Source organism: Motacilla alba, chromosome 2, assembly GCF_015832195.1.
Source record: "Motacilla alba alba isolate MOTALB_02 chromosome 2, Motacilla_alba_V1.0_pri, whole genome shotgun sequence".
Lineage (NCBI taxonomy): Eukaryota > Metazoa > Chordata > Aves > Passeriformes > Motacillidae > Motacilla > Motacilla alba.
In genome coordinates this window covers 66,695,430-66,714,443 of record NC_052017.1, presented here as the reverse complement: position 1 = coordinate 66,714,443, position 19,014 = coordinate 66,695,430, and the positions used below count along the sequence as shown (strand labels likewise).

At 45.1% G+C, this 19,014-nt stretch overlaps 1 protein-coding gene and 1 long non-coding RNA gene across 2 annotated transcripts in view; one reads left to right on the top strand and one right to left on the bottom strand.

Moving 5' to 3' along the window:
* Nucleotides 1-291: 291 nt before the first annotated feature.
* On the bottom strand, nt 292-11,967 carry LOC119697277. The gene is made up of 3 exons (XR_005255809.1): nt 11,489-11,967; nt 2,429-2,806; nt 292-1,408 (listed from the first exon to the last, which is right to left on the bottom strand). It is a non-coding gene; the product is annotated as an uncharacterized LOC119697277 (long non-coding RNA).
* RREB1 (ras responsive element binding protein 1) overlaps nt 6,401-19,014 on the top strand; it is a 145,237-nt gene continuing 132,623 nt past the window's right edge. Inside the window, exon 1 of the mRNA XM_038127823.1 lies at nt 6,401-6,555. The gene's annotated coding sequence lies outside the window, so the exon portion shown is untranslated. The remainder of the gene's footprint in view (nt 6,556-19,014) is intronic.

Sequence of the window (19,014 nt, the reverse complement as noted above, 5' to 3'; positions counted from 1 at the left end):
TCCAGGGGACACCACTGGGAGTTCCCTGGTGTCTGATGCAAAGGTGAGCTGGGCTGGTAGCATGTTGATGCTTCAGCACAAACAGGTTCTTTCACGTACACATCTGCCCCTCTCTTTCAAACTCACAGGAGCTTCACTTTCAGATCTGTATTCTTTTGTCAACAGGCTCGAAATTTGTGGAGATGAGAAGGGAAGGGACATGGAACCACATATACAGACACAGACAGACACACATAGCATGAATTCAGATGCTTTGTTTTACCAGGAAAGAGTTATTGGCAAAAGCATCGTATGTGAAAAATAGGAGAGGAAATGAGAAAGAGGGATGTCAAAGATGTCTTGTGTTCATTCTCATGAGCTCATAAAATGATTGTAGGCAGATAGATAAAGGTATACAGGAACATCTGAGGAGGCATTGCTTTCCAACACACCAGTAACAGCCAGCAACTCAGAACCTGGACAGAATCCTACAAACATTTCCAAATGACAAATGAGTCACTAATGACACTTAGATCTGACAGAAATTTATTTCTTCCTAGAACAAATCCAAAGATTGCTTTTCAATTATATGAGATGCAAAACAAGGCAAAAAGTTGAGATACCACCGAAATACACCTGAATCTGTGTCCATAACTCACTGCTACACAGGGAGAGGACGTTGTTTTAAGGTGGCACTTCCATGTTACTTTTTCATTTCCTGACCAGTGCTCACTTGCAATGCATCCAACTCTGTTTAAATTCCCTGCCAAGGAAAGTAAAGCAGAGGTGCCCCAATAGGGGAACCAACCCCACGTGTATCTATACACCATTCAGAATAAATGTCCATCTGAAAATGCAGAATTTTCATGATGCACCTAGTATTCCATGAATCCTCCAGATGGTCTTGCCTGGGAGGAAAAATGTGCATGTATGAGCAGGGACACTGTTCAGAGACACCAAAACAGGTTCATAATAAGTCATCTTGTTTTCTTCACCACAAAAATAAACCCATATCAAGCTGCTTTTTTTTTTTCCTGACAACAACTGGCAGTAACTTTGTGCATTTCAAATGCAAGGTAGACAACTTTTCAAATGGTTAAAAGGTGTGTGAAGGTTGAAAAGCTTGGAAGTCTTGCCAAAGTTGATAAAACTTTGCTGAAATGTTAAACAAAAGTCTCCATGAAATTTTCACTGCAACAACCATTCAACTTGAAATCTGCCTAAATTTGTTCAGACCGTTGGGTTCATCTGACAAGAAGTAAGTAGCCAAGCAAACTATCACAACTGAAACTTGGAATTACCAAAGAGGCCCGTGCCAAGCCTCTGCCTTGGTGGGGTTATATCTTGTCAGGCTCTTCCAGTGCTTGATTCCGGCAGCAACATTTGGGCTGGCACGTCATGCCAGAGAGACAGCACTTTTGTGTTACGACTGAGAAAACAAGCAAAAGAAATAAAAACAAAAAATTATGTTCGTTTAATCATTTGGTAAAGCATCTAGCATTGTCATGGAAGTGTCCAAATTTTGGTGCAAACCATCCTCCTCCCCATTCTCTCCCAAAACTCTTATCTTCTTTTCTCAAACCGACGATTCAGAAAGCAGTCAGAGTGCTGTTTCTTTTTTCCTGGTGTCCTCTGCCACGCTTGCACATGTGCTTATCCAGTAACAGGCATCACTAGTGAAATGGGATTACGTTCCACTGGTTAAGCGCATGAACACAGCCCTGGGTGGGGCTGCTGGAGGATCAGCTCTTAATAAGGTGTCCAATTTATAATCTAGCAGGGCGAAGAGCAACTGGCTCTCAGAATGAATAGCTCTTCTGTCTCACCATCTCCTGAGGCTGGCTGCTGGGCCGGCCCGCCTCATCCTTTTTTTTTTTTTTTTTTTTTTTTTTTTTTTTTTTTTTTTTTTTCCCCTCTGTGTTTCTCTGATGCTGTTATTCTTTTCACTACGTTTTTGCTGGAAATATAAAGAGGAAGGAAGACAACCACCCGTATCTGGTCACACACTGCAAACTGCAGCAGGATGAGCAAACGCTCTGCCAGCGCAACAGGCTACAAACCCTTGCTATTTACTTATTCCGAGAAAGTTTCGTTTCAGCCTCGGATCCTGCTCTCGGGGACCGCCTTTGTGCCCAGCGATGTCTTTAAAAGGGATGCTCCGCGCAGGACGGGGCAGCGGGCCCGCCCAGGGCGTGCAGCCGAGGGGCCAGCGGGACGCGGTGCCCGGGCGATGCTGTCCCCGCCGCTGTCGCCGCCGCTGTCCCCGACCCCTCCCGCCGCTCGGTGCCCGCGGCCCGGGCGCGGCCCCGCCCGCGGGGAGGCGCGCACGGCGCAGCGCCCTCTGGCGGCGCGAGGGGGCGGCGCGGGCGGCACCTGCCGGGAGCGCCGGGCCGGCTCCGGCTGCGGATCCCTGCCCGCGCCCCGCTCCCAGGGACAGGCCCGCGCTTACCGACGGGCGGGACACCTCCGCCGCTGCAGAAACACCCCGCGGGGAAGCCTGGCGCACCGCTTCTGCAAAGGCTGGTGGTGGCACACCCGAGCATCTATGTCTCTTTTCTCCAAAGCGGTTCTCTGGCCAAAGATTCCCCGTGTCCCGGGAGGCTTGTCGCAGGGCCTCCCATACCTCCAGGAGGCACGTTTAATAGATTTCCTTTCCATGGCGATGAACTTTTCCAGCCTCTGACAAAGCATACATCTGCAGCGTGCTGCAGTCAGGAAGGGCTGCTCCTCTGGAGTGACTGCTCCTTGCTACCCACCGTCCTCCTCCCTTTCTGTCTCTGTGCTTGCACTGTGTGGTGTAGAATGACCTGATTTCCTGTTTGCAACACTTAAACAAAACACAACAATAACAACAACAACAACAACCCTTAAATACTTTCTGAAAGTAACCACCTGAAAACTTTCCATCATTCCGTGCCTCCCCCCTTGCCAAAGCAAAGTGAAAGGTGATACCACCAGCCATTTGATCAATCTCTGTCAGGGTCTGGGGCATCTGGCTCCCGTAAGATTTTTTATAGTAGGAGTCTGTTTCTAGGACCATTGGCTCTTTCTGCAGCAGGATGCTGTATTCCAGATCTGATTTAAGCTGAACTCCAAAAGACCACAGAGAAAGAAGAAGCGGGGAGTGTGCACCCAACTTCCTGGAAAAGACACCCGGGCTGTTCTTGTAGCCTCCTGCAAGCACACTCCATCCTCCCCAGCCCCTACAGCTGGTCCCAGCAAATGCCGGCACCGTGCGCTCTGAAGGCACGGGAAGTGGCCCGCAGCTGGCCTGGGGAGCCTGCTGGTTTCAGCAGTGTTTTCAATTACTAGCCTGCTCAGCAGCCACATCATGTTCTGTGAGAAATGCTAAGTGTCACTAGCAGTCTCCCGGTCCAAAATGTTTGGGAGAGCCACTGTTCTGTCCCCAGCCTCACAGGGACTTTGCATCTGGGAGGAATGCCTGGGATGGAGAACACAAAAGGACAAGCTGGACTGGAGCACCCATTATGCCATTGAAAAAAATGAAAATAAGATGTCAACAACTTCTATGGGCCTAATTGTTTCTTCTCAAACAGATTGTTAGCTTATGTGAATCAGGGTAGCTCTACTGAGTAAACCAAAGAATGGAAGGGGGGAGGGGGATAGCCTTGGGATCAGAAAGGCACAATATGGGTCTTTATCCCCATTGCTCGCTGGCTACTGAGTAACATTAACTTCTTGCCACCCCACCCACGCACCCCCCAAGAGATAGTGGCAAGAGAGATGAAGACACAGAGGGCAGTAAGGCTGCCTAAGTTTCTGCAAACACTGCCACACAAGGACACCTGAAGGACTGGGGGTTGACTCCCTCTCTCTCTCTCTCTGCACCTGCCCTTGCTGCTCAGCTCTACCATCAAACTGAACCGCACAAAACTAAACTGACTAAAAAACAGAGACTGTCACTTACTGAGCCAGATTTCTCCCTTGAACTGGTCTGCCTTACAGCCACATGCACTTTGGACCAGGTGTAAAGATAGTGCAACTACTTTTTTCAGTATTTGAAGAGTACATCAGACTACAGCCTGGTGAAACACTGGGAAATCCCACAGTGAGCCACAGACTAGGAAGCTGTACTTTAATTTCAGCAAAACAAAGATCGGGCAGTGAGTGAGTGATACAAAAGCACCCAGTCAGATTTCTCCACTGGACCTTCAGGAGAAAAGAGGTAAAACATCAGGCACAAAGGGCAGCCTGACTTCTCCAAACACAAAATCAGGACAAGCCAAATCCTGTCCAATTGCACAACATTAAAGAGTGATTCTGTGCTCTCTTACCTTATGCTAAGGGAACAGCAATGTTCTGACCTGCAGTGATTTATGTGTAGCAAATTCGTGCCATAAACAAGTGAGAGAAACCAAAATCTCATGCCTAATCCCTGAAAGCAAAACAAAATTCTTTATGGTCAGCAAGCCTGCTGATGAAGGAGGTAATGCTTATCCTTATTTGAATCCAATAAAAACATCCAAACAAGAGAAACAATGCTCCAAGAGCTTTTCTCTGTTACATTTGCAAATAATGTTTAAAAAAAGAATTAATCATTCCACATGGTTTATAAAAAATAATTTATCTTGATGTCTCCCCAGCTGGACAGGTGTTACTTACTACCTCCAGTGAACGTAGGAGCAAGCTGAGTAAGACAGAACTGGCCCTGTTTTTTGAAGTAACATCTAATTTTCAGTGCACTTCTATGTTCAGGCAGCTTCTGTTCATTTTGGCTAGAGCTGTAAGTGATTAATACACATGTAAGACAGATTCTGGATATCTCAAGCTAAAATTAAAGCCCATGCTCGAAAATGTGATCCTAAATGACTTGCCCTTGGCTGGGCAAGGCAGGGAATCTGTTGCAGGATCAGGAAAATAAGCCAAGTCTTTAGATTCCTTGGGGCTTGTCTCCACAAGAAATGTAGGGAAGCAAGACAAAATTGCAGCACGCCAGGAACATTCTCCCCAGGTGGACCCTTCGGTGTTCACTGCTTTCAAAGAGCAAATTTTAACCCCTCCAAAAATTCATCCCCTCCCCCACAAACACGGAGAGACCCACTTCTCAGTGCTTAGCACCATCACTTGTTGCCACTTTCTAAACGATGGGGTGCTCACTTGTTGCCACTTTCTAAACGATGAGGTGCTCGTGGCAAGAGAAGGATGTGGTGACTCCATAGGTAGCAATAAGAAAACTAAGGGTAACTTTCACTTTGGTTTCAGCAGAAAGCTTCCCCATGAAGATGTTTTGCTTGGCAATCAGCACTGAAGCAGCTTACCTGTGTTTCAAAGATGGGTGAGCTACCTCCCACTCAGCACACTCGTGTGTACCCATTTTAAGCAAACATATGGATGATCTGAATAGCTGCCCACACTAGCTGGAGGACAATGCCAGCCCAAAGGAGGAGCTGTGTGGTTTCATGCTAGTACCAAGCAACATTTGTCTTTGCAATAAACCCTCTAAAGATAATTTAACAATGTCTGCACAGAGGACTGGGCTACAGATGCACATCCTCCCAAGCTGAGGTGCTGCTGGAGAAGTCTTATCAACCCAGCCTGTGACTACCATCCCTTCAGGCCTGCTCTGCTCAACTGTGCTTGAATGCTTTTCACAATTTTTCAGGCTGAATGAGGTAGGTTAGAGGGGGCCTAGTATTTCAACATTGCAAGCTGCCACCAAATGACAGGAAGTGGTCAACCCACAGTTTACTCCCTGGATCTGAAGCAGCAGGAACCTCTGGCACCAGGAGAGAACTGGAGACAGAAACTTCTGCCACAGCCTACTTGAATGTCTGTGGACCAAGTGCAGGGTAACAGTGTCCAGAAGTTCATCCTCTGGCTTGTCACATGCCAGCTTTCACATGGAAATGAGCCTGGTGTTAATGCATTAAGCCCTGGCTAACATTTAAAATGGTGTGGGCATAGCACTGCCATTATTTAAATTTTGAAATTGGTATGATATAGCTCAACTGGCAAAGATCAGTGCAGATTAGGTCTGCCAAAACTGGTGGGTGCAAAGGAAGTGCCACAATACCCTGTGGTGAGCATGGCAGCCAGCCACAGAGTGACCCTCCGGTGGATGCATGCACCACACAGGCAAGCCTGAGGCCACTTCATGGTCTTGGTGGACTTGAGAAGAAGAGGAACACTTCAGGTTACAGACATACAGCTGTTTGGACTGTAGCAGAGCCTTTTGGTGTAGCTCCCTCTCATTTCTCAAAAATCCACAGAGAGACTTACACCTGCTGTCCCATGACATCAAGTCAACTGTTTGTGTAGCTGAGCTCCAAAGGCTTTTTTTAAGGACCTTTGGGTTAAAAAAAACCCCACCATGCATTCTCCCGGAAAATGCATGTCTTTTCTTTGAAATGGATCATTTCACAGGACTGGCTTAAAGGACAGCTAGACAAACAGCTGTATCAGCACAGCCGCTGAAGCAGTAACCTGGGGCAGCAGAGAAGGAGCTGGCCAGAGCAGCCACCTCCCTCAGCTGCGAGCTAAAGCTGGACACCTGTCTGTGACCCAGCTCTACCTATACTTTCCAAAGTGTCTGTCTTGGTTTGGATTGGTTTTCTGGTGGGTATTTTTTCCTTTACATTTCCTAGATAAATTAGACTTAAATAATTGTTCTTTCTGTCAGTTTTCCTGTAATCTGTTTCAAGTCTGTTGTCCCATTCTCAGTCAAATCTGAGTTTCAAACATAGCATGACCCTCTAAATTTGTCAGTGTCTAGGTAGAGGCCCAAACTTGTGTCCTCTGCAAGGGGAAAAGCAGGCAAAACTCAGCTTCTACCAATGCTCTCTTTAGCGGACACATGCCTCTGGCCTGTGGCTTCAGAGGGACAGGGAGGGAGCTGAAGTGGTGAATTTGATGCTCATCATACAAGGCTAAGCTTTGTCACTGTTACTGCTCATGCACAGCCTGCCTTTATCCAGACTTTGTACCTTATGGCATGCAGACTTCAGTGTATACTTGTGTTTCAAAAGAAAGCATCCTGTCAGAAGTTCCTTCTGAGTCATTAAAATGTAGTTAGTACTTTTAAATCCACTCAGTGACTTCTGAATTGGGCTATTGTAGGATAAATTGTCTTAACAACAAAAGTACTACAGATATCCGTAGTGGAAAAGTGTGATATCTGCTTCTGTGCAGGGGCTTACGTGTACCATTTGTAAATTTGATGACTGACGCTGTATTTAAACTGCTAAAATGCATTTTCTGGAGGGAGCCCAACACAGAGATGAATTTCATCTAACATGAGAGGAAAAAGGTAACTTGTCAGCCAGATAGGTTATTCTCTGATCTATAAATCAGAGAGAATAACAATGCATACTGTATTCCTGCCTATTCCCACACACTCCTGCTTGTCATCGCAAGAGCTCTTTAGTGCCCTGAAATACAGCTTGACAATAAAAATTAATTGAAAGTGCACTACAATCATTAACTTTTGGAGCTTCACAGTTTGCCCATCCTTAAATAATGCTGGTTATAAAATCCTGTTTGTACTACAATTCCTTGGCTCTGTGCCATGTAGCATGTAGAGAAATCAGCAATATGTGCAGCAGGGACTTCGCTGGCTATAATATGAATGCACATAATAGACTTTCTTCTTTAGCTCAGCAGCAGTATACTGACTCAGATCTAGAGACCAGTTATAGTCCCAGTGGTGTTTACTCCGTGTAATTAGCAGTATCAAGTGTGTTGTCTTTTGGGTAGCTTGATTGTTTCCATATGCATGAGCACCTTCTGTGAACGAAGACAGGGCAAGAGGCAGACAGCGCTCCACAGCGTTACGTGAAGCACATATGTTTTAAATACCTTATCTCTACAATTAAGAAGAGTTTGGAAATTGGTCATATAAATCTTGGGAAATGGGGCCAGCAGAGAGAGGAAAATACCTTCTTTCCAAGCAAGAACTTTGCCTGCGTAACTACTCAAACCCAGGTGCTGGAGATGGCGCAGACATCTCCCTGCTTGCTGATGGGAGAGCAGCATGAATCAGTAGCTCATGCATTGCTCCAGGAGGGAGAAGGCTGTTGATGCTATGTTGGGGCCCGGAGGAAGACAGGGCTGGCATTCGAGGTGGGGCGTGCCTGGGAATGCTGCACAACATTCATCTTAGGGGCAGGTACTTGCTGAAATTCCAATTACTGAGAGAGATGGCTGAGGCAGAGTGGGGCCTTGCCTTTTCCTTGCAAGGCGGTGTGGTTTTTTTTACCTCAAGCTAGTGCTTCTGACCTGTCCCAAGGTAAAAAAGCAACTTCAGCCTCACTGCAAGGCAAACCAGGCAAGGTCAAGTGAGGGCTGCTGCTGGACTCACCTACAACAGCAGCAGATACAGCAGGGTTTTAAAAAGAAAAAAAAAAAATCCTTGAACACAAGAAAGACCAGCCCTAAGGTCTGTTTTGAAAAAAGAGAGTATGAAAAAAGGGGTTGTTTGGGCTTATTTATCCTTTCTCCTCCCTCTCCTTTCCACACCCCCAACACTGTCACATGTGTCAGGCTCTCTCACCCCAACCCTCAGGCCTTTGCCCCGTGGCTGGCAGCGTGGCTGGAAGCTGCTGAGAAGTGGGGAGAGACAAGGAGAGCCATTTCCATTGCAGCCTGGCTCCTCCTGCTCCGTGCTGTCCTCAGGATCCTCCACATGCCTCTCGCTACAGCAGGGCCCCTCTGCACCCCACCCTTAATGACGGTGTGCCTCGAGGCATGCTTTGCTGATTGGGAAAGGCTCTCCCAAGATATTCCCTCGCACACCTCTTTTTATGGCTGCAGTAGATGTCTGAATAAAAGCCACCTTAAGTAACTGTCTTGGGCTGTGTGTTCCCATGTGCCATCCCAGCATCCCGGGACAGCCTCTCCTCCACATTCTTCTGTGCCTCCCAAAGCCTCCTATGTGTGTGTCCACTTTACCACTTTGCTAACAGGATTTCCGTATCCATTCTGTAGCAAACTGCTCAAAACTACAAACTGGACTCACCACAGGAGAGTGCGTGGCCAGGATGTAACAACTACTTGGTTGTCATATTCATTGCAGCAGATGTGGTAAAGATTTAACCTCAAAACTCGCCTTGCAGCACAGAAAATATATCCTTGCAGAGCACCTTTAAATCTGAGAAAGTGCAGCTAGGCTTACTGGCTGTACCAACTTGCATCACCTAATTTCACCTGCCCTTCTCTGCTACCTGTAGGAGCTATCAAAAAAGCTCCCCAAGCAAGCTTTTTAATTACTAAATCTTCACTATAAAATACTACAAAGCAATATTATATGCAACAAATCCAGAGAAAACATTTTTCTCTGCAAGTCTTCTTGAAAATATCTTGTAGTTTGTGATTTGGATAGAATTCTGGAAGCCTAGTAAGAATAAAAATCTTTTCTTGAAAAAGGCATACGCTGCTCATGGTTGATCATTCATTAACCAGCCTAGCAGTTTGTTCCAGTCGTGTCTTCTGACATTAGGAATGAGGATGCTACTCTTTTAATAATAACCTATCAAACTGTTTTGCAACTAGTCACTGCATTTTAATTTCTTGAAAAGCTCTGAAAAGGTGAAAAATGCATTTGCGGCACAGCTACTGCTGCCTACTCAGAAGAGTATATTATTTCAACCTCAAGATTTGTTTATCTCAGTGAAAAATACTGCACTAAAAATTAGTTTAGTAGGTTTTTTATCTATCATTGTTGACATTCTGCATTTATTATTATCTCAGTGGTTCCTGCCAGTTTTTTTTTTTTCTCTTTTTTTCTTTTCTCATTTCCAGTTAAACGTCTGCCACTGACAAAAGCACTTCACAGCATGCAGTCACTGTCGTTCGTGGTCACGACAGATGCAGGGAAGCCCAGGTTAATCACTCAAACTAAAAAAACATTTTCAGGCAGTGAAATAATCTGTGTGCAATCTTGTGTCCTTACAAGCCTCCCTGCAGGTGTGTAACTCTTCCCTAGTGCAGAGGAAAGTTTAAAGATGCGTGAGGTACTGCTACCAGCTTAGCACTCATAGCACGCAGGACAGTGCACACTATTTTAAAACTTATGTAAATAATAAGTATGTTTTTTGGCCCTTGTGCGTGTAAAATGTTAGGTTAATTGAGAAGTTAGTTCAAATTTAGTAAGTAAAACGCCAAATGTACTTCATACTGAGTACCTAGACCTCTGCTACATGCACATTTACACAGAGAGAAAGAGAGAATATCTGGAAAACCACTGTTTCCACTGTGATGGAAATAATATACTGTTTATGTGTCATGTTATTTTGAGTCATTATTAATCTATTACTCAGCGAGGTTTGCAAATGTGGTACAGCACTAAACATTTAGGGTGACATTGAAGATTCTGGCCCTGGACTCCGCAGATGTAAGCATATGTGTAACATGTGCTGAAGTGCTTACAGGAATGGAGCAGAAATATGTATCAAGCCCAAACTTGAAAACAGGTGGGTTTAAGTTATACAAGGACAAAGAACAGTGAACTAATTTTTAAGCAGATGCTTCTAGCGTTCAGAAATTAAATGGCTCTTTTTATTCCGATCTCCACCACCTGAAAAAAGAGCCCCAAAAAAGTGCTGAGAAACACATGAAATCTAAGCCATAATTTTGAAACTTAGGCTCCTTTTCATCATGGAGGAGGTGGGAATTTTTTTTTTTTTTTTTTTTCTTTTTATTCACCAAGGGCTGCGTGTCCAGCATGAGCCCAGGTCCCCAGGCCGACAGGTGTCTAAAACTGTGGGACAGGAGCACTTCCTTGGCACAAACCAGGGCACTCCTGCAGGCTGGGCTCCACAGCAAGGAGCTGATCATAGCTGGTATTTTGCAATAACAGAACTAAAAAATAAAAATAAGGGGAGGGGAGGGGAGGGGAGGGGAGGGGAGAGGAGAGGAGAGGAGAGGAGAGGAGAGGAGAGGAGAGGAGAGGAGAGGAGAGGAGAGGAGAGGAGAGGAGAGGAGAGGAGAGCTTCTACTAGCACGTCTCATGGCCACCATGGCGGTGGGCCGGTGCGTGTCCCAGCAGCTGGGCTCCCCTGTCCCCTCGGCACTGTCCCCGCCGCCGTGCCCTCAGGCCCGGCACATCTGCATCCTCGGGGAGCTGCCCCTTCCAGGTGCCGGTGTGTAGGGAGCTCCCAAAACCAGCACCTGCTCAGAGACCCGGCCGTGCCGGGGGCCACCCTCCTCTCTCCTTGCCTCGGGCACGGCTCTGTTCCCCGCAGGGAGCCAGGGAAGGCGGAGTCGGCCTGGCAGCCCCCATCCCGGACCTCGTGAGCCCCAGCCCCATTCCACACGCTGGGCCCCCTCAGGGTGGCACCTGCCCCCGGCTTGTCCACACCCCCTTCCCAAACATCAGGGCCCTCCCACGGCCTGGAGAGGCCTCGGCTGCCCAGAGCACGAGGCCGGGGATAAGCGGGCTGGGGGAGGTGGCTGCCATGCCTGCCCCGGCGTGGGGCAAATCCCTCTCAGCTGCCCGCAGGGAAAGGGAGTGTCCGTCCCAGGGGAACTGACGGAGCGCCCTCCTCTTACTCACCTGCCTGCCCGCCACTCGGGGAGGCGGGGGGAGGTGTTGCAATTATCTGGGGAAAGGGACGAGCGCCAGGAGCCCGAGAGTGGGACAGGAATGGCGGGGTTCCGAGAAGGGGAGCGGGGCAGTCAGGTGTGCGCACCCAGGCTGATCCGGGGCCGAGGGCATGGCGGAAAGGGTCTGGGCAGAGGAAGCTCAACACTGGTCCAGGAGTGGCTGGGAAAGCAGAGGGAAGGGGCACAGCCTCACGCTGCAGCTGGTGAGGGTGCAGGCATCGATGCGGGTCGAAAGGGCCGGACAAAGGGCAGGAGCAGCGCCGCTCCACAGACAGGCTGGCGAGAGGGAATTCCCTCCTTTCCCGGAGGTCCGCAGTCCCCCCCTCCCGCTCCCCGCCTGCTGCTGGGGAAACCTGCGCTGCTGCCGCCTGCTAGGAGACAGCTCGGGGGCTGCGGGTGTGCGAGGCTTGCTAAATGGAGGCTCTGCTGCCCTGCTGGTTGCTGCTGCGCTCGGGGAGGGAGGAGGAGAGGGAGGAGGAGGGAGGGATGTGAAAGTGGGTCAGGAATGTAACTAGACTCTGCCCCCCTTGTTGCAGGCGCAGGCGGCGCTGCCTTAGCGATGGAAAGCAGGCATTTCAGTGTTGATGTTCCCCAGTGCTGGCGGCTGACGGTTACTAGGGGATCCTGAAGGATGTGTTTCCCTGTGACCCTTCGAGAAGAAAAACTTAGTTGCCGCAGTAACCAAGTTTGGCTTGGATGCAATGATGCAGTAAATAGCATAGGTGAGCCTTGCTAAATGGAGGAGGAGGAGGAGGAAGCTGGAACTGTACAGGCTGGACAGCTCTTGCAGTCGGGCCGGGAAATGTTTAAAAAAATATCCCAAAGACCTGTATTAGTTAAGTACACGACTTTTACATTTTCTCATGCAATAAAACTCTCAGAATTTTTCATCTATGTGTTGTAAACTACTAAGAAAACAGAGATAGAAGTAAACTGCCTTAGTGATGTAGCATCAGGTACAGACCTCATCCACAACTGCAGTGGCCCTGAGCAGCTCTTTTCAATGCAAAAAATTTTTGTTTGATGGTCTGAATTTTTGAAAGTTAAGAGGTGTGAAAGAAGGTGAAGGCTGGCTCAACACGTTAAGTTTTCATCCATCTTCTTTTAAACATTCTTATTTTAGACTAACAATTTTCAATATTGTTACTTAGATTAAAAGAGAACCCATCAACCCTGCTTCTAAAGGAAATCCACAAACTACTTTCAAAGTGGAAAGCAAACTAAAATAACAAGCAAATAACTTGAGGGCCCATTATGCCTAATTTCTCCCTATTCCCTCCAGTTGTTATCAGCTGATTTCTATCTTTGTCTAATAAGAAACATTTTCATTCACAAGAGTGGGAAATCATTTCTCAGAGTTGGAATGAAGAACTGAAAGGAATCACAGAACACATATACTGTGATATATCAATTTATTCTTTAATTTTCTTCTGGAGTTGTGTCTTTTCTAAAACACGGGCATTCTAAAGAATGGGTTGCTGTACCATGACTCATTCTGCTCCCAGCCTGAGGATCCACAGAGAACTGAGCTGTCAAGCTTACAGATGCATCAGGAGTGAGGGGACACATGGACTGTCAGTGCAGGCCACACAGCAGATAGGGGTGCATCCAGTCAATGGATGAGGGTATTTGTGTACATTTCATTAAGGGAACAAAAGTCACTGGAGCAAATGGTGCAGCTATTCCTTTTACTCCTTTGAGTATTTGTCAAGGCAGTATTGCTGTGGATAAACATCCCTTTAGCTTATTCCACCTCTGAAAGCGTGTTTAAAAGCAGACACGCCTTTTAATTCAAGGACATTCAAGGATGCATAATGAATGTTACTCTTTCTACTTTTTCCATGAAATAATTTTTCCAGTTGATTTCCCCTATCATTTTCTACTAAAATATGAGTTTAATTAAAAAATACATGGATATAAGCAAATTGTGGTGAAATATAACTAATATATTGTACCACCACTCCCGTTTTATTAAAAAAAAAAAAAAAAAAAAAAAAGTAGAAACTAATAAAGGTTTAAGTGCTATGGACCACAAAGCTTTCTTTAACAGTGGAGGGCCTGGGTGATACCTTAGAGATGAATGTAGCCTATTGACTCCATAAAGGAAAATATTTAGACAGTCTTCATCCACATTTTTAAGATCTATAATGGCTTAGGTATGTCATGCTTATTTTTTTGGTGGAACAATATTACTTGGTTTTGTCAACTTTCCTGGCAATGCTGAGCAGTCAGTAGACAGTCTTTCCTCCCATCTGCTTGCCAGGGCCTCTGCCATTGAGCTGTCTCGCAGACTGGGGCAGGGGGACCCCACAAGTCTCTGTCATTGTCAGTGAAAATGCCAGCTTAGAAACTTTCTCTTTGGGGACTCCCACAGAAAGTTGTGATGGTCCCACCTATTGCCAGCGTATTTTCCCTGTGTGTTGAGGCAACCCAGTGAGCTGGGAAAATTAAACATTGTAGAATAAGCACTTGTGCTACCAACCATTCCTTCCCTTACTGGCAGGGAGGATCTGGTTTTGTTGTTAGTCTGGGGCCCTGTTTATGCCCCTCTGGCCAAGCAAAGGGCACACTAAGCCTTATGGAAACCAAAAATCCTCCCGTGCCGAGAATGGTGTTTCCTATCTCTTCCCCCCGCCCCTTTCTGTAGGGATGATGTGAGGAAGGAGGTGTGGCCAGAAAGTTGCTGCTTTCTAGTTTTTCTTGGCTCTGGCAAAGGCCTTTCTATTCAAGGGTAAATGACAGGGACCTTGACGCCACTCTAAATCTGCAGGGATGTCTTAGAGGTCCCCAGAAGGACCAGATAATGTGACAAAGCATGAAGTACATCTTAGGTATAACAGAGAATTTGACCTGTGGCTGCTTTGAACAGCATCTCAAACTAGACCTCTATTGCCAACATTTGGGCATGGGCTTAGTCTGCAGTGAGAGGCTGGTGGTTAATGCACAAGTGTGGAAAAAGAAGCATGGGAAAGTTCCAGGTTTGATAGCTACATCCATCTGCCAAAGTATTTTTGCTTTGTTTTTGCTTTAACTTGCTTTGTACACTGGAAAATCAGGAGGGGGGGCGACCCCACTATTTAAATAGGGCTTTTTCTAGCTGTGTTCAGCTGAGCCCCATGGTTATTAGACAGAAAAAAAATGTATTGATTTTTACCAAATCATGTTATAGCAAGCTAGTGTGCATAGTTTAGTAAAATACTTATTTTCTGAGTAATTTTAGCATGTCCTGGCTTTTAAAAGCATCATTTCCAAAACAGATATTAATAATAGTAAAAAATATATTAGCTCATTTTGCTTCTACCTAGCAGAGGAACCATTTTGCATCCAACTGAAGTGCCTATGTGGCTTCAAGGGGAGGATAGATAGGACCTTATTAAGATAGACTCAAAGATTTGGCCACATGCTATTTTTGAGCTTTAGTTCCTTGGTTAACTTCTTGCTTTTACCAGACTGAATTGCAGAAACTTCTGTGTGAACAGGATGAAACAATAGCAGCAAAGGTAGGACGCCATACCAAGCTGAATAAGGACCTCAAAGCCCATTACCATTTTAATGATGACATTGTTAAGCAAAGTACCTTCAAGATTAAATCGTTTACTTAATTAAGAAAAACTAGCTACTGATCGAGTGTTTTACCTTTAGCAACGAAAAACAGCAGCGTTTTGGAACTCAGCTCCTGTAGTTTCAAAGATGTTTGCACTTGAAGACTGTCAGTCACTCACTGCACTTACGAAACAGGTTTAAAAGCAGACACGGGTAACAGGATGTGACATAAGCGCTCCTCAGCACAGCATCTGACACATGCCCGTGCTTTTCTAATAACTTTGAAAGAGGCTGCTTAAGTCTGGAATGCAACAGGTCTCCCTAAAATTTGAATCCAACAAGAGAGCCTTAAGAAAGGTATATCCCCACATGTATCTTATTGGGAATTATTTCAGTGAACTTTTGCTTATCAGTATTGAAAAGATGTGTTAAAACCAGTCTGACAACTTTTTTTTCATAACACCATGTGCTGGAGGGCCTTGAGAAAACAGTTTTGAAACAATATCAGAGCTGAGCTACTGAAATGCTTTGAACAAGAAGAATGTTCATTAAACATATTTCCCTGCTTTTTGTACTGTCCCAAACAACAAAAGTAAAATATTTTACAATTTATAGCCCCTTTTCCAGTGAGATGCTGCAGCAAGAGCTCGGAAGATTTGCATCTTGCAAGTAAGAACACGATGGACTTAAAATGCTTAACCTACTCTCCTTTTTTTAAAAAATTTTAGCTGTGAATTTACTGGATCCTGTTTCAAAACATGCATGTAAAAGCCTAAATTACCCACCCAGCTCCCCTTATCTTAATTCACTGTAAGTCAGCCAACACCCACGGGAGAGGCTCTGCAGTGACTGGACCATGAGAGATGCAGCCATTTCGTACTTCACTGGAAACAGTCACTGTGGTATAATCCTGCTTTCTCCGAGTTCCTATTAACTAGCACTCCCTGAAGTGAAATGAGGTTTCATTGCCCAAGGCTGTACTCTTTTCTCTCCCGCAAAAGGGCTGTGCTTCAGGTCACAGGTCTGTGCACGGGTCCTCCCACCCAAGCCCAGGGCACAGCGAGAGCGAGAGCGCCTGCCTGACAGATCAGCTCCTCTGCAGCCACCTGGCAGTGCCTGTTCTGCACTGAAGGTCTGAGGAGGGAAGACATGGATACAGAATTTGCAAAGCACACCAGCTTCCTGATTCCTCATTTTCCAGCTACAGATTTCTCAGTACTTCTCAGCACCCTATTTTTGGATGTGTAGCAAAGCGTTTCAGGTTAGAATGGGTTATTCAGCACCTCTGAAAAGTACACTGTCATTGTCTATAGCTTGATCTGAAAAATCGGAGCTGAGTGCCACAAAACAAAACAAAACAAAACAAAACAAAAAGATTTAGAGGAAATTGTGATGTCATTTTGCAGGAGATGTTTCCTGACACAAAAGCTGATCCAAACAAATAGTAGCATCATGCTACAGTGAGAGGGACTAGGTTTGAAGCGTACCAGCTAAGAGTAAACATGAAATTCACCTAAAGGGTAAAAGCTTTCCAGTACAGCTGGTCAGCAGCAGAACAATTTAAGAAAAATCAGGATATTGAGAAAAATGTATTGCAAAAATGTACGGCCCAACTTTAGAAATGTTCACTAGAGATGCTACCCAGCAGGGAATGATAAAGGACAAATCACCTTTACATCTAGGGCTGTTTTGAAGAGCTGCCGTTGATGGAGGTTCCTCGTAGGCATTCCTGGGAGCTGTGTCTGTGTCTGTTTTAGTAACTAGGAAATAGATGGTGGATCCTGCTATTGGCAGGACCTTTTAGACATCCATCTTGGTATTTTCTTTGAAGACTTGGGTAATCACAAACAAGAGTCTCTGTAGAGATGATTTCTGCAACACAGGAAACACCTGTACACTCTCCTCAAATTATTTCTCCATGTGACAAATGCACACCAGCTCTGCTGTGTCACAAGGTCTTTTCACCCTAAAAGTTAAGGTCAGGAGTGAACCACACAAAAGAAGCACTGGATAAGGCAAAATCCTTCCCCTAAACCCTTCTTCCTTTTGCCTCCTACTCTGTCTTCTCTGGTTTTCCCCCCTTGTATTATTCAACCCACAGCTTGCCTTCCTAGAAGCATCAATCCATCATTCCCTATATTTATTTTTGTGTCTGTTCCTGAGTTATCAAGGACCAGCAGATTTTTTTTTTACTACCAATGTATGTAGAGCAGAGGTCCAGCTACAGGCTGGTTTGCATTCAGAAGCTGTAAAAGTAGGAGTGTACCAGTCAATTTCTAAATATTTTTCTTTAAACGTGGCTATACAGCTCTCACTTCTGTTCCTTAATTAATTGAGGCCTACTCTATTTCATGCACTGAAATGCACACTTTTGATACAAGCAGGCCCAGAGTTAGGAGAGGGGGGCTCCTGTTCCTGCCCTTTCTACCTCTTGCTGATTAGCTGCCCTCTCACTGCCTCAGTTCCTTCAGCTGTGCAATGGTGCTCCCAAAACTCTCAGTTTTATTATAAAGTGAGTTAAGATTCTTGATGAAGAACATGGGATTAAATTAGACAGCCAGAGCTGTTGCAGAAGTATTACATACAAGTATCACTTCATGGAGAATTCTCCAACACCTTATTAGTACACACAAAGCAGCAAGAGTTTATTCAAGGTTAGCATCTTCTACTCTTAAGCTTGGCTATGGTAGAATAGCATCTTAGATAAGAAAATACTTGTGCAGCATGATATCATTAGTGTGGTCTGCTTCAGATCTTGTCAAGATCCTGGCAGAAATATTTGCATTAGGGAAAAAAAAAAGCTATTTCTCTTTTAACCAGTTGTTAATCTCAAGACAGTCTGTACTTACAAGGAGGCAATAAATGTTGTACAAAGAGCATCTCTTCCTTTGTTCTCCAAAATCAGGATGGTTTCTAGTAATTTAAGTGTTCCTATTTTATTACTAAGTGCTACTGTATATCTCTTAATATTGTACAGAAAACTGATAGTAGGTGAATTGCACAGTTTTGGAATTCCTTACAGTTATTTCTGTAACTTTATCTTTTCTTGAAGCCGGCCTCAGAAAATAGTCTTGTAGGATGTAGCAAATATTGGCTAATTCAGGAACAGTTTTATAAGTACTTAGACCTTTTAGTTACACTGCCTTATTTTCTTGCTGTTGAATATGCCCAGCAAGACATTGAAGTTTTTTGGGTTTTTTTTATGAGAAACACAATTAACTTGGAATTAAGATCTTCCCAATTAAAAAAAAATAGTAATTCATTGCACTGAATCATGTAAACAATTTTGATACCAGAGGCACTGCTCCTTAATCTGATATCTGAATTTATTAATGGATATTTTCAGTTTCGTTTTTAAAAGCAACTAAAATGCACATGCAGATTTAGGGTTCTGGGTAGGGGACGAAAGTAGTTACATTGCAACTTCACTCTTCTCCAACTCATCCCCTAAAATATAATTTTCCAGCAAAGCAGCAGTGCAAGGTGCGCAACAGTTGTACGTGTTGTACATTTTACTAATCTGAAGCTGAGCCTTTTCATCCTTACACCATTTTACCTCTAGGTCCTGTCTGGGTCAGACACATGTTTTCCAAAGAATGTCCCAGAAAGCACTGTGCAGGTGATATTATAATTCTCTATATTCCTACAATGGACCAGGGTGTCTGCATCATGGGATCGAGAATTTTGCTTTGGAGAGTTAACGGTAATGCCAAATGATAAATAAAATACTGAAATGAAAAGTAGGCCCCAAAGAATGGAAAGCACTGTAATAAATCAACATTTATATTTCTAACTGAAGATGCTGTGAGGTCTGCAGGAAGAGTGTATGGATCAGACACAGCCAGCAGGCAGCACGCAGCATCATCACTTCGAGCAGATTCACCAGAACCCTGCAAAGTCACAAAGCACATGGTTATTCAGTGCTTAGGTTAA